Consider the following 14,182-nt stretch of genomic DNA (forward strand, 5'->3'; position numbering starts at 1 on the left):
GGCCAGAAAAGATCAATGTCCTTGCTGAGTCAGGCAGGAGGAGTTCCTTCTTATTCATAGGAGGGGAAGCATTTTTTGTTCTCTTCAGGTCTTCAACTGATAAAGGAAGGGCCACCCACATTAGGGTGCAATTTGTTTTACTCAATCTACCAATTGAGATTTTGTTTTGTTTTGTTTTGTTTTTAAATATTTTATTTATTTATTCACGAGAGACACACAGAGAGAGGCAGAGACATAGGCAGAGGGAGAAGCAGGCTCCCTGCAGGGAGCCTGACATGGGACTCAATCCTGGGTCCCCAAGACCAGGCCCTGGGCTGAAGGCGGCCCCAAACCACTGAACCACCGGGATGCCCCAATTGAGATGTTAATTGCATTCAAAACACCCTCAGAGAAATGCCTGGAATAATGTTTGACCAACTATCTGGGTACTCTGTGGCCCTGGAAAGGAGATAAGTAAACTTTTGATGATTTTATCATCAAAACCAGGTTTTGGGGGGCACCTGGGTGCTTCAGTGGTTCAGCATCTGCCTTTGGCTAAGGTTGTGATTCCGGGATCCTGGGATTGAGTAGTACTACATTGGGGTCCCTGAAGGGAGCCTGCTTCTCTCTCTGCCTATGTCTCTGCCTCTCTGTGTCTCTAATGAATAAATAAAATCTTTTTTAAAAAACCCTGTATTTTAAAGTCATTTTGTTTAGTTCTATTTGATCTAGTAATACTAAATACAAGTCTTTTCAAATGAGCACTGTATCCTTTGAAAAACATCAAATATCATCTTAACAATCTATATTAATATATTGCTATAGAATTGTAAGAGTAATTTTGCAATATCATATTATGATTCATAGCAACCTAATTATATTGGTGTTTGTTTTTTTTAAATATTTTTAATTTTTTTAAAATTTATTTATTTATGATAGTCACAGAGAGAGAGAGGCAGAGACACAGGCAGAAGGAGAAGCAGGCTCCATGCACCGGGAGCCCGATGTGGGATTCGATCCGGGGTCTCCAGGATCGTGCCCTGGGCTAAAGGCAGGCACCAAACCGCTGCGCCACCCAGGGATCCCTATATTGGTGTTTGTATGTTAACACTGTTTTAAATATCTTGCTTCAGATCATTTAGCTATAAAATATAAAGTTGGAATCCATTTAGTACACAGTTCACTAAAATGTGTTTAAAACATTTTGCTGAAAAATGATTGTGAAAGTCTTGGCTAAAATAGAGTTCTTCTTGGTTGAAAAGAACACTCAAAGAGAGTTCTTTGAGGTATTTAATAATGCTAGATGTCAATGTGAGTGGATGTCAGTATATAAAATTTCGCTTAACCTCAGCATCCAAACAAATTGTCTTTTCTGTGAGCCTTTTGCTTGATTAGATTTTATGGGTTTTTTTACTTCTATTGAATTGCAATCTTATTTCAAAAAACGAAATAATTTGAATAAACTCATGTTTGTTAAACAGCTGTCCATCTTTAAAACAAAAAAAATAATAAACTGGCTTTAAATATGAACTCTAGACAATCTTGAATCTATCTCTTGCCTTTGAATAACCAAGGACACAAAGGGATCCCTGGGTGGCGCAGAGGTTTGGCGCCTGCCTTTGGCCCAGGGTGCGATCTTGGAGACCTGGGATCGAATCCCACATCGGGCTCCCGGTGCATGGAGCCTGTTTCTCCCTCTGCCTATGTCTCTGCCTCTTTCTCTCTCTGTGTGACTATCTTAAATAAATGAAAATTTTAAAAAAATATATTTAAAAAAAAAAAAACCAAGGACACAAAGCTGTAAATTCAGTTTTAAAAGTATACAATTTTCTGGGTTTTTTTGTTTTTATTTTTATTTTTAAAATATTTATTTATTCATGAGAGGCACAGAGAGCGAGAAAGGCAGAGGGAGAAGCAGGCTCCATGCAGGGAGCCCAACGTGTTACTCCATCCCGGGGCCCCAGGATCAGGCCCTGGGCTGAAGGCAGCGCTAAGACAGTGTGCCACCCAGGCTGCCTGGGGGAGGGGGGTTAAATAGTAAGATATAGTTAACTGAGGATCCAGGTAGAAATTCAGGGCAAAGCAATGGAAGATTAGAAAACTAAACTTTGCTAGGTAGGCTGTGGCCTGGATCTTTTGTGACACATGGTCCACCAATGATGCTAATGCTCATCTAAATCCACTGTTGTGGTGGAAACTTTTGTCCCTGGCTGAAATCTAGTCTTTTCTCTATTAGGATGGGGACCACTTGGCTTGTGAAATCTCTGATGCATCCTGCTTTGCTTTCTCTTAAACTGCTTGCATATGTAAATAGAAGTGAAACTACATTAAGGGGGTCGCCTGGGTGGCTCAGCAGTTGGGTGTCTGCCTTTGGCTCAGGGTGTGATCCTGGAGTCCTGGGATCAACTCTCATATCAGGCTCCCTGCATGGAGCCTGCTTCTTTCTCTGCCTGTGTCTCTGCTTTTCTCTCTGTGTCTCTCATGAATAAATAAATAAAATTTTAAAGAAACTATATTAATTCATTGTCCTTACTTTTTGCCGCTGATTTTCCACTGCATTTGTGATTTTTTTAAAAGCTCATCTATTGTTCATTTTCACCATGGTGCTGGGAGGGAGAAGATGAGTAGAAACCATGGAATTGTCTGCACTATTGCCTGGGAACAAGAAAAGTGACTTTTTTTTTTTTTAAATTTATTTAATGATAGTCACAGAGAGAGAGAGAGAGAGGCAGAGACACAGGCGGAGGGAGAAGCAGGCTCCATGCACCGGGAGCCTGATGTGGGATTCGATCCCGGGTCTCCAGGATCGCGCCCTGGGCCAAAGGCAGGCGCCAAACCGCTGCGCCACCCAGGGATCCCCGAAAAGTGACTTTTTATATTTGTTTGCCTAGATGATAGTTTTGAAGTATTTAAAGACCATTCCTTTGAAGACAATATAGAAAGGATCAAATTTTAAAAATGAAAACTAAATTATTTATTTTTAAAATGCTTTCATTATTAGTGTTGTCTTTTATCATGATTTTAGCTAAAATTTTAAGTTTGAGAATTATATGTAGGAAACAAAGTAATAATTTATTTCTAGCCCCACAAGTATCAGTTCACTTTATACAGTGAATCAAATATTGATACAGTTATAGCCAAATCACCAAATTAAACAAAAAAACATTTTAATAATTGATGTGCCAGGGTGCCTGGGTGGCTCCATGGTTGAGTGCCTACCTTTGGCTCAGGTATGATCAGGGGTCCTGGGATCCAGTCCCATATCAGGCAGCCTGCTTCTCCCTCTGCCTGTCTGTGTCTTTCATAAATAAATTATGAGAGAATAAATAAATTAAATCTTAAAAAAAAAGAATTGATGTGCTGCGGTGCCTGGATGGCTCTGTCAGGTGAACCTATGACTCTTGGTTTCTGCTCAGGTCATGTTCTCAGGGTCATGAGTTGGAGCCCCATGTTGGATTCCACGCTTAAGAGTTGAGACACCAGGAGATTCGCTCTCCCTCCTCCCTCTGCCCCTCCCACTTATGCTCTCTCTCTCTCTATCTCTCAAATAAATAAATCTTTTTAAATAATTGATGCGCTATTTACCATGTGCCAGTTTGTGAAAGAACCATTATCATCATTTAATAACTATTTCCAGTAAAAAGTGGTTATAAATATATACTCTAGATATTATCAAAGTTCAAATTATCCATGGTTACATTTCGATTTATAACTCAGTATGAAGTCATCCAACCAGTGTCAGTATTTGATAATGTTTTGTTATATATTTGGGGCTACATTAAGGGAAATCAATTTTGTCTTCTTACATTATGATATTGGAAACAGAAAAAGCACCTTTCCTCTCTGCTGTACACCTATTATCTCAACAGGAAATCTTACAGACATGGTCATTGCTTAGCAGAACGACAACATAAATGCAAGTAAATCAGGTCCCACAGCAGCCTAAAACTTGGACTCAAATGCATCTGTGAAAGAACTTTTAACATATCAAAACAGATGCTTGTTTTTGTCCTGGTAAGCTTACAAAAATAAAAATGGCATTTATTTTTATCAGCAAAATGGGTTTAGGAAGAGCAGAGAATTGCAATCTGGGTAGGGAAGCTACAGGCAAAACCATATGCAAGTCTAGAGAAAGGAGAGGAAGGAAAGCTCTTTTATAGAAGAGTGGGGCTAGTTAGGAATGTTGTTTAAACAAGATGTCCATTGGAGAAAACTGGCAATTCGAAGTATAGTGGTTTCTCACTGGCTGTGATGTCTCTCATTGGTTGGGCTGTTGCCAGGGGTTTCTTCTTCCTCCTGGGATAACAAAGAACTATCCTCGTGCAGGGTCCTTCTCTTCCTGGGGAGTCTGCAATTGACTATGAGTGGTAGGATGTGAGAGGCGCCCCTGCCAAACCTCCTGAACTGTTACCAATAATGTTCCTATATAATATTTTTAAATAACTCAGAAACTTGCAGTGACTCCTTACTGCCTAAAGAATCAAGTTCAGGTTTCTAAGCACTCAATGATCTCACCTCGTCCCAACGTTTTAGTCTCCTGTCTCCTTGTGCAGGATACTCAAGCACAGGCAGGAACTGTGAGAGTCACAGCTCAGCCAATGAGATCCACAATACTTGGAACTCCCAGTTCCCTCGAATGGACGTCTTGTGTACAACTGTCCTTTCCAACCGTGGTTTTGCCCTAGGTGACTGGTTCCACATTGCAATTCTTTGCTATTCTCAAAGAAGCCCATTTTTGCTGATAAAGTAATTGGCAGTTTTATTTTTAAGGCTAACAAAGGATATATTAGAGGCAAACGGAAACTCTGATGGGCCAGTATTCTATGAAGTAATACAAGTTTCCTAAGTATGCCAGTTCAGAGTCTATCAGAGTGCTCCAGATGAAAGATAACGGGGGCCGAAATTAGGCTGATAACTGTATAAAAAGGAAGATGAGCACAAATCAGCTTTAAGATTTAATATTTCAAAAAAAATTTTGGACAGGCCTTAGCAATTCACTAGATGTGAAGATTGAGAAGGAAGTAGAAAGTAGATAAAGACTCAGAAATCAATTATTGACCTCACTGTCTAAAATCGTAGAAATTTGTTAACTAAAGTAGGGGACAGGAAAGAAGAAACCATTTTTTAAGGATTTTATTTATTTATTCATGAGAGACACAGAGAGAGGCAGAGACACAGGCAGAGGGAGGAACAGGCTCCATGCAGGGAGCCCAATATGGGATTCGATCCAGGACTCAGGGATCACACCCGGAGCCGAAGGCAGAAGCTCAACCACTGTGCCACCCAGGCATCCGAGGAGAAACAATATTTGAGTTTAAGGTAATGGGTTAAGTTTTGGACAGATAAAGTGGGAGACATCAGTGAGGCAATATTTACCAAGCAATTAAACAAAAGCTCCTATTTATAGAGGGTTTATTATGTGTTAGGCAGTTTGCTAAGCCCTTGACATGCATTACATTGCTTAAAACTTATGTTTACATTATGAGGAAGGTTTTGTAATTATCTCTATCTCATGGACCAAGATAATGAGACTTAGAAAAGTTAAGTAATTGGGATGCCTGCGTGGCTCAGCGGTTGAGTGTCTGCCTTCGATCCAGGGCGAGATCCTGGGTTCTGAGATCGAGTCCCACATCAGGCTCTCTGCGAGGAGCCTGCTTCTCTCTCTGCCTGTGTCTCTCATGAATAAATAAATAAAATTTAAGAAAAAGAAAAGTTAAGTAACTTTCTCTAAACCACATACTTGCTAGTAACTGAACCGAGGTTGAAACCCAAGCAATCCTACTATATGGCCTACCTGATGGGCCACCACCTTACCCTGTATTGGCTCCCTGGGATGTGGAGCTTGGGAGAGAAATGAGGGCTTACCAAGTAAATTCGGAACTTTATTCCACAAGCCTTTATTGAACTGCTGCCAAGGCCCAAGTACAGTGCTCTGAGTTTCAAGCACACAAAAGCCATTGGCATGATCCTAAAAGTGAAAATTAAAATAAAGGATTTGAATCAATGAGTGTGAGCAATGGGAAGAGAAGAAGCTAAGGAATCCTGGGTTGGGAACATGAGTAGACAACACTTAAGAAGAGGAAAAAGGGGAGCCTGGGGGCTCAGTTGGTTAAGCATTTACTGTTGGCTCAGGCCATGATCCCAGAGTCCTGGGACCCAGCTAGGAGTTAGGCTTCTCCCTTTCCCTCTGCCCCTCCCCTTGCTAATTCACATGCCCTCCCCTCATCTCCACCCTTGCTCACTCTCTCAGTATCTCAAAAAAATAAGTAAAATCTTAGGGAAACTGGATGGCTCAGTGGTTGAACGTCTGCCTTGGGCTCAGGTTGTGTTCCCGGGGTCTCAGGATCAAGTCCTGCATCGGGCTCCTGGTAGGGAGCCTGCTTCTCCCTCTGCCTATGTCTCTGTGTCTCTCATAAATAAATAAAATCTTAAAAATAATAGTAATAATAAATAAAATCTTTTTTTAAAAGAGAAAAAAATAGGGAGACCTGGGTGGCTCAGTTGGTTAAGTACCTAACCCTTGGTTTTGGCTCAGATTATGATCCTGGAGCCCTGAGACTGAGCCCTATGTGAGGCTCAGTGTTCAGCAGAGTCTGCTTGTCCTTCTCCCTCTGCTCCTCCCCCCATAAATAAAATCTTTAAAAGAAATATTATAGGGGCACCTGGGTGGCTCAGTGGTTGATCGTCTGGCTTGGGCTCAGGGAGTGATCCTGGGGTCCTGGGATTGAGTCCCACATCAGGCTCCCTGTGGGGAGCCTGCTTCTCCCCCTGCCTATGTCTCTGCCTTTCCCTCCATGTCTCTCATGAATAAAAAAAAGAAAGAAAAAACTTTATAAAAACAAAAAGAAGAGGAAAAATAAGTAGAGAAATTGGAAGAAAACTCAACCCAGGTGGCAAGAGAATTAAGAGTGGCCAACTCTGTGAAGTGTTCCAGAAAACAATTAAAGAAGATTGAGAGGAGCTGTTATATTTTATAATTTTTGGTGTAATGAATTATCTTCCTAGCAACTGGCCTATCACAATTTTTTAAGAGAATATGAAGGGAAAATGTGAAGATAGATGTAAACCAATGTACAATTGACCCTTGAACAACACAGGGGTTAGGGGTGCCCACCCCTCTGTGAAGTGGAACATCCATGTATAACTTTCGGTTCCCCTAAAACTTAACTCCAAATAGTTTACTGTTGACTAGAAGCTTTACAGATAACATAAACAGTCAACAAGTATTTTGTATGTCATGTGTATTCTACCCTATGTTCTCACAATAAAGCAAGCTAGAGAAAAGAACATGTTATTAAGGAGATGACAAGATAGGGAAGATACATTTACAGTGGCTGCACTGTAGTTTTTTTAGACTTTACTTACTTATTCAAGAGAGACACATAGGGAGAGGAGAAGCGGCTCCTGGTACAGAGCATGATGAGGGACTAGATTCCAGGACCCCAGGATCATGACCGGAGACCAAGGCAGATGCTCAACCGCTGAGCCACCCAGGTGTCCCCTGCACTGTAGTTATTGAAAAAAATCTACATATAAGTGGACCTGCACAGTTCAAACCCATGTGGTTCAAGGGTCAACAACAGTACTTCAGAATTTTGAGCATAAACAGAAAAGCAGAGACCAGAGGAAGCGAGAAGCCAGAATCAAAGGGAAGGTTCTGTTTTCTGCTTTCTGCTTCACAAGTGTTGTTCTGATTCTAGAGCCTGAGGGTAGGGTATTCTATGCAAAGTGGAAGCCATTTGTTCTTACAAAATCAGACTTGATGGGTAAATGATCAGGTAATTGAAAATGTGGATTCAAATGCTAAATCATATAGATAACAATACCTGCATACATTAAGCATTAATTTTAATATGAAAACTGTAAATATTCGTTCACTTACCAACTTTTTGCTATGCAGCCAAGGCCTTTTCTTTGCACAAAGGACAGCCAGTTGCATTTCCTCATTGATTGCCCCTATCACCACTATTCACATACAGCCTCCACCCTTTCCAGTTTGAGTCTCTTTATTTTTCTTTTTATTTTGGTAAAAATTTCATTTTGATGTAATCTCTACACCCAGTGTGGGGCTCAAACTCACAACCCTGAGACCAAGAGTCACATGTTCCGGTGACTGAGCCAGCTGGGCACCCTAATTTGAGTCTCTTTAAAGAGAAGCAGACCTTAGCATCCCCTGTGAAGAAACTCAAATACAGAGAACTTCTTTTTTTTTTAAGGTTTCCTTCTATCTTTTGCCTATTTTTTTGTCATAATAATGCAATGATTTTAGAGAACAAATTTCCAAAGACTTTTTATTATTTATTTTTAAAATGTTTAATTCCAGCATAGTAATCAGTGTTTCTAAAGACTTTCAATCTACTTTAATTTTTTTAAAGATTTTATGTATTTATTCATGAAATACACAGAGACAGAGAGGCTGAGACACGGCAAAGGGAGAAGCAAGCTCCATGCAGGGAGCCCGATGTGGGACTCAATCCCAGGACTCCAGGATCACACCCTGGGCTGAAGGCAGGCACTCAGCCACTGAGCCACCCAGGCATTCCTCAATTTAGTTTTCATAGAAGGATCAACTGTCTTTTCACATAAATATTCCACCAGTTTTTTAAAAAGATTTTATTTATTTATTCATGAGAGACACAGAGAGAGGCAGAGACATGGGCAGAGGTAGAAACAGGTTCCCTGTAGGGAGCCTGATGTGGGACTTGATCCCAGAACCCTGGGATCACACCCTGAGCCTTAGGCCCACACTCAACTGCTGAGTCACCCAGGTGCCCCTATTCCACCGGTTTATACACTGACTGAAGCCTCCACAATGCCTCCAGGCAAGAAACTGGGGGAAAGGATCCATGGCAGCAGAGTAGAGGGCAATGAGAAGAAAAAAATGTCCAGCCTCTGGGACTGAGGATGAAAAAGGGGGGATGTTTCCCAGCCTGGACCAAACGTGGACTCCAAGTGAAAGTCTTACGGACTTAGTCACTTGGGAAAGGACCCCACCCAAGAGAACTGCCTGGAGCAAGGAAAGCTTAGCAGAAAAGGCTGAGGTGTACTGTCAGATGTGAAGTGGGAATGTGTCTTCTGGGTGGAGCCGAGGAGAGGGTTTGCCCAGGTTCCATGTCGAAGGAATGGCCATTAGATGTTCCTAGTGTAAGAATGTCAAGGAAATCCTTGAAATGCATCCCACAGAGGAAAGAATCATTTCTCAAGAGCCATCCAGACCAGGTAGCATCAAAGCCAAGTCATGGCACTACTCTTTAAATAAGACCTTCCCATCCTCAACACTCACCCTTCCCCGTCCCACCTTGACCCTGGAGATGTGTGACCCCATTCAGCAAGCACAGGTGTAAAGACAAAGATTGCAAGGCAGGAAAATAGATTAGAAAGCAACCACATCTCCACTTTTCTACTAGAGAATTTCCTACTTAAGTAGATCCGAACTGGGACAGAAACATGACAAAATTTTACATATTTTAAGGGAAAGAAAAGTTTTTCTCTAACCTCAAGATCTACCAGTTGGATTAAGAATTAAATTTAGGGGGACCCCTGGGTGGCACAGTGGTTTGGCGCCTGCCTTTGGCCCGGGGCGCGATCCTGAAGACCCAGGATCGAATCCCATGTCGGACTCCTGGTGCATGGAGCCTGCTTCTCCCTCTGCCTGTGTCTGTGTCTCTGCCTCTCTCTCTCTCTGTGTGTGTGTGTGTGACTATCATAAATAAATAAAAATAAAAAAATTTTAAGAATTAAATTTAGGGGCACCTGGCTGGCTCACTCAGAAGAGTATGTGACTTTTGATCTCAGCGTCATAGGTTTGAGCTCCACAGTGGGTGTAGAGATTACTTAAATAAAACTTTTTTTAAGGGATCCCTGGGTGGCACAGTGGTTTGGTGCCTGCCTTTGGCCCAGGGCATGATCCTGGAGACCCGGGATCGAATCCCATGTCGGGCTCCCGGTGCATGGAGCCTGCTTCTCCCTCTGCCTGTGTCTCTCTCTCTCCCTCTCTCTCTCTCTCTGTGACTATCATAAATAAATAAAAATTTTTTAAAAAATAACACTTTTTTTAAAAAAAGAATTAAATTTGTATGAAACAGATTAATGAAGAAAAAAAACCAAAGTTTTATTACACACAGAGGCCCAATATTGAAATTGAGACCACCCCAAATGACCAAAGCAGGCACTTTCGCTTTTATAGGAAGAGACAATAAGTCTGTGAGGAATTGGCAGGACAAAGAAAATTTAACTTTGGGAGCATCGATTATTAAAGAATTCTAAAAAGATTTTGGCCTGGGGTTGTACATTAATGCAAAGTAACAAGTGTTGTTTTTACAACCTTCTCAGCTCTGAATTTCCCACCTCTGGTGATCAGATGTCTCTTTACCCCTTGGTACAGGAAGGGCACTTTTCACATGGGAAATTTAATCTTGTTTCAGGGGAACAGAGGAGGGTATGAATGTCCTTTCATAGGTTGTCTCTTAAGCAACTTTTGCTTTAAATAATATGCCAAAGTGGCACGTTTTGGGGAAGCCTGTCTTTGGCTCCTACCATAGTTTGAGATTTTGTTAAAAGAGACTGGACATTTTAATTGTTGAAATTATCTTATTTTTATGATAAAGACTTAGAAATTTTACTATCTAAAAGTAATCAAGGGATCCCTGGGTGGCGCAGCGGTTTGGCGCCTGCCTTTGGCCCAGGGCGCGATCCTGGAGACCCGGGATCGAGTCCCACATCAGGCTCCCGGTGCATGGAGCCTGCTTCTCCCTCTGCCTGTGTCTCTGCCTCTCTCTCTCTGTCTTTGACTATCATTAAATAAAAATTTAAAAAAAATTAAAAAAAAAATAAAAGTAATCAAAATAATAGTAATTGACATCATCACCTAAGGACGAGAGGATACCCAGTTTGGACCCACAGAGGTTTAGGCAAATTTGGAGGTGAAGTACAAGATGGGAGAATCAAGTTCTCTGCTTGCACCCTATAAAGTTATCCTAGTCTTGTGCAAAAGTTACAAATAGTGATCAAAAAAGTGTTTTAGCTTCCAGGGTATGTTGATCATAAACTGAATGATAGTTTTGATCTTTTTTTTTTTTTAAGATTTTATTTATTTATTCATGAGAGAGAGAGAGAGAGAGAGAGAGAGAGAGAGAGAGAGAGAGAAGCAGAGACACAGGCAGAGGGAAAAGCAGGCCCCATGCAGGAGGCCTGATGTGGGACTCCATCCCGGGTCTCCAGGATCATGCCCTGGGCCAAAGGCAGGCGCTCAACTGCTGAGCCACCCAGGGATCCCCGATAGTTTTGATCTTTTATTTATATCTTTTGTAATATGATAATCATTATTAATCTTAAAAATAAAACTGCCAGTTACTCTACCAGCAAAAATGGGTTTATTGGAGAATGGAAGAAAATTACAATCTGGAACAAGCAAGCTATGGCAAAACCATAGGCAAGCCCAGAGAAGGAAGGAGAGGAAGGTTTCTCTATAGAAGAAAGAGGTCGGTTGGGAGGGCTGTTGCAAACAAGAAATCTATTGGAGGAAACCGGGAGTTCTAAGTATAGTGACCTCTCATTGACTGAGCTGTGGCTGTCTCTCACCGCTGGGCTGTTGCCATGGGGAAGAGGAAGATTTCCTTCCTTCTGCTGTTTTTAAAGCAGTATCCAGGGGCAGCCCTGGTGGCTCAGCGGTTTAGCACTGCCTTCAGCCCAGGGCCTGATCCTGGAGACCTGGGATCCAGTCCCGCATTGGGTTCCCCGCATGGAGCCTGCTTCTCCCTCTCCCTCTGCCTGTGTCTCTGCCTCTCTCCCCTCTCTGTGTATTCTCATGAATAAATAAATAAAATCTTTAAAAAAAATAAAGCAGTATCCATGTGCCACGTCCCTCTCTTCCTGTTGGATCTGCAATTGACCAGTGATAGGGCCTGAGAGCTCTCTCTAGACATCTAAACTCCATTTTTTTCCCTAAACTCCATTTTAAATGAGATTTCCAGGATACCTGGGTGGCTCAGTGGTTGAGTGTCTGCCCTCTGCTCATAACATGATCCCAGAATTGCAGGATCAAGTCCCACATCGGGCTCCTTGCATGGAGCCTGCTTCTCCCTCTGCCTCTCTCTCTGTCATGAATAAATTAAAAAATAATTAAAAAAATAAATGAGATTTCCTTTTATTAATTTTCACATCATCCTTCAGGATGAGATAATACTATAGTCATTTAAGTGTAAACAGTGGAGCACCTGTGTAGCCCAGCCAGTTAAGCATCCAACTATTGGTTTAGGCTCAGGTCCCAATCTCAAGGCTCAGGAGATCGAGCGCTTGAGTGGGCTCCATGCTCAGCAGGAATCTGCTTGGATATTCTCTCTCCCTCTGCCCCTTTGCCCCCTCTGTCTCTAAAACAAGTCTTTAAAAAATGTAAACATTATGGAGCACGTGGCTGGCTTAGTCAAGTATGTGACTTGATCTCAAGGTTGCAAGTTCAAGCCCCATGTTGGATACAGAGCATACTTTTTAAAAATCTTTTAAAAAATGAAAACATTAATTTGATATAATTCATGCATGGCTTTCCTTTTTGAGTGTTTTCCATACTGTACTACCTTCTGAATGACTTCCTCTCCCAATATCAGGGATTGGAAACAGGTTTTACTTAATTCTCAGTTTTTTTTTCCCTATCTCTTACAGATTATAATATCCTTATTCATTTCATAAATAATCATCACAAGGTACATACAAGGCCTTATGGATAGTATAGACATGTATAAACAGAAAGAAAAATAATGTCCAATCCAATTATAAAATATGTTGAGATCCTCAGTACTCTCTGGTTTGCCTAGAGCTTCAGTGGACACTCATGTGTTCACTCGGTCATTTCTGAATCTGTCTTTGTGCAAGGTTAAAGCTGCAGAGAACTTTCTTTGAATAAAACAATATCAGAAGGTACCTGTTTGTGCCATTTGAATCCCTAACAAATATTTTTGTAAAATCTTACTACCACCTGGTTGATAACTAATGAAGTTTGTACATAATACAAGCCGAAATCAAAATGTAAAGCAATATATGGAAACCTCAACAAATTCATCTGTGCAGGCAAATCCATATACGCACCAAGTATTGTATGTAGAGTGAAAACTCAACGTGGCATGGTATGGACCTTCTTTACATTATGTAGATGTTCTCATAATTAATAAAACCATTTATAAACAACAGAAACAGAAGTCACCTGTGACATTTGGGGACAGACGCAACTGATCTTTCAATTGAGGACACTATTCATAAGCTAAATATGATATCGTAGGGATGACTGGGTAGCTCAGTGGTTGAGTTTCTGCCTTAGGCTCAGGGCATGATCTTGAGTCCCAGAATGGAGTCCTACATTGGGCTCCTGGCATGGAGCCTGCTTCTCCCTCTGCCTATGTCTCTGCCTCTCACTCTCTGTGTCTCTCATGAATAAATAAATAAATCTTTTTTTTAAATAAAAAATAAAAAAATAAATATATAAGAGTTTATAGTCGTAATTTGGTTTTAACAGAGCAGAATATGCAAAGAAACCAAAACTTGCAACTTGCATTAAGCATGTAAGCACATCCTTACTTTGTTGATACACTTGATTTGAAGGAGTCATGACAAGATGTGTTCTCCCCATATACACAGCATTTGCAGGCTGTATTGTGTGACCACCAAAGGGACACATGCAAGCTGCGGTGAGATCTTCTGCTTTCCGTGAATGCTTATAAATGCTCTTGTGCTGGGATTTGTAGGCTTCTTTATGTTGCTTTCCTCACATCCTTTCACTCATTAATACAATTTCTGAGGTGAGTGTAATAATCCACATGTCAATTAACTTTCATATTTAAATATTAAAACTGTTATTTGAGTCCATCCTTGATGTTAAAATACAAGCATACACTTTGATGCATGCATTCACTCCCCCAATACAGTCACTATATTCCCATTGTGGAATCAGCTTTGCCTCCATGTTTGACCATGAAACTCTTACCTGTATTTCAAGGGCCTTTCTTTCACATTTTTCTCAATAAACATCTTTGGAATTAAGAACTTTCTCAGTCTTTCTATGAACAGAGTGGAAAAGAACACAGGGGAGGGGTCACAGGATTTGAGATGTGTATTTTTAAAATATTTTATTTAAGGATGCCTGAGTGGCTCAGCGGTTGAGCCTCTTCCTTCAGTTCAGGGCATGATCTTGGAGTCCTGGGATGGAGTCCCACAT

The sequence above is a fragment of the Vulpes vulpes genome, chromosome X, assembly GCF_048418805.1.
Source record: "Vulpes vulpes isolate BD-2025 chromosome X, VulVul3, whole genome shotgun sequence".
In the NCBI taxonomy this organism is placed as follows: domain Eukaryota; kingdom Metazoa; phylum Chordata; class Mammalia; order Carnivora; family Canidae; genus Vulpes; species Vulpes vulpes.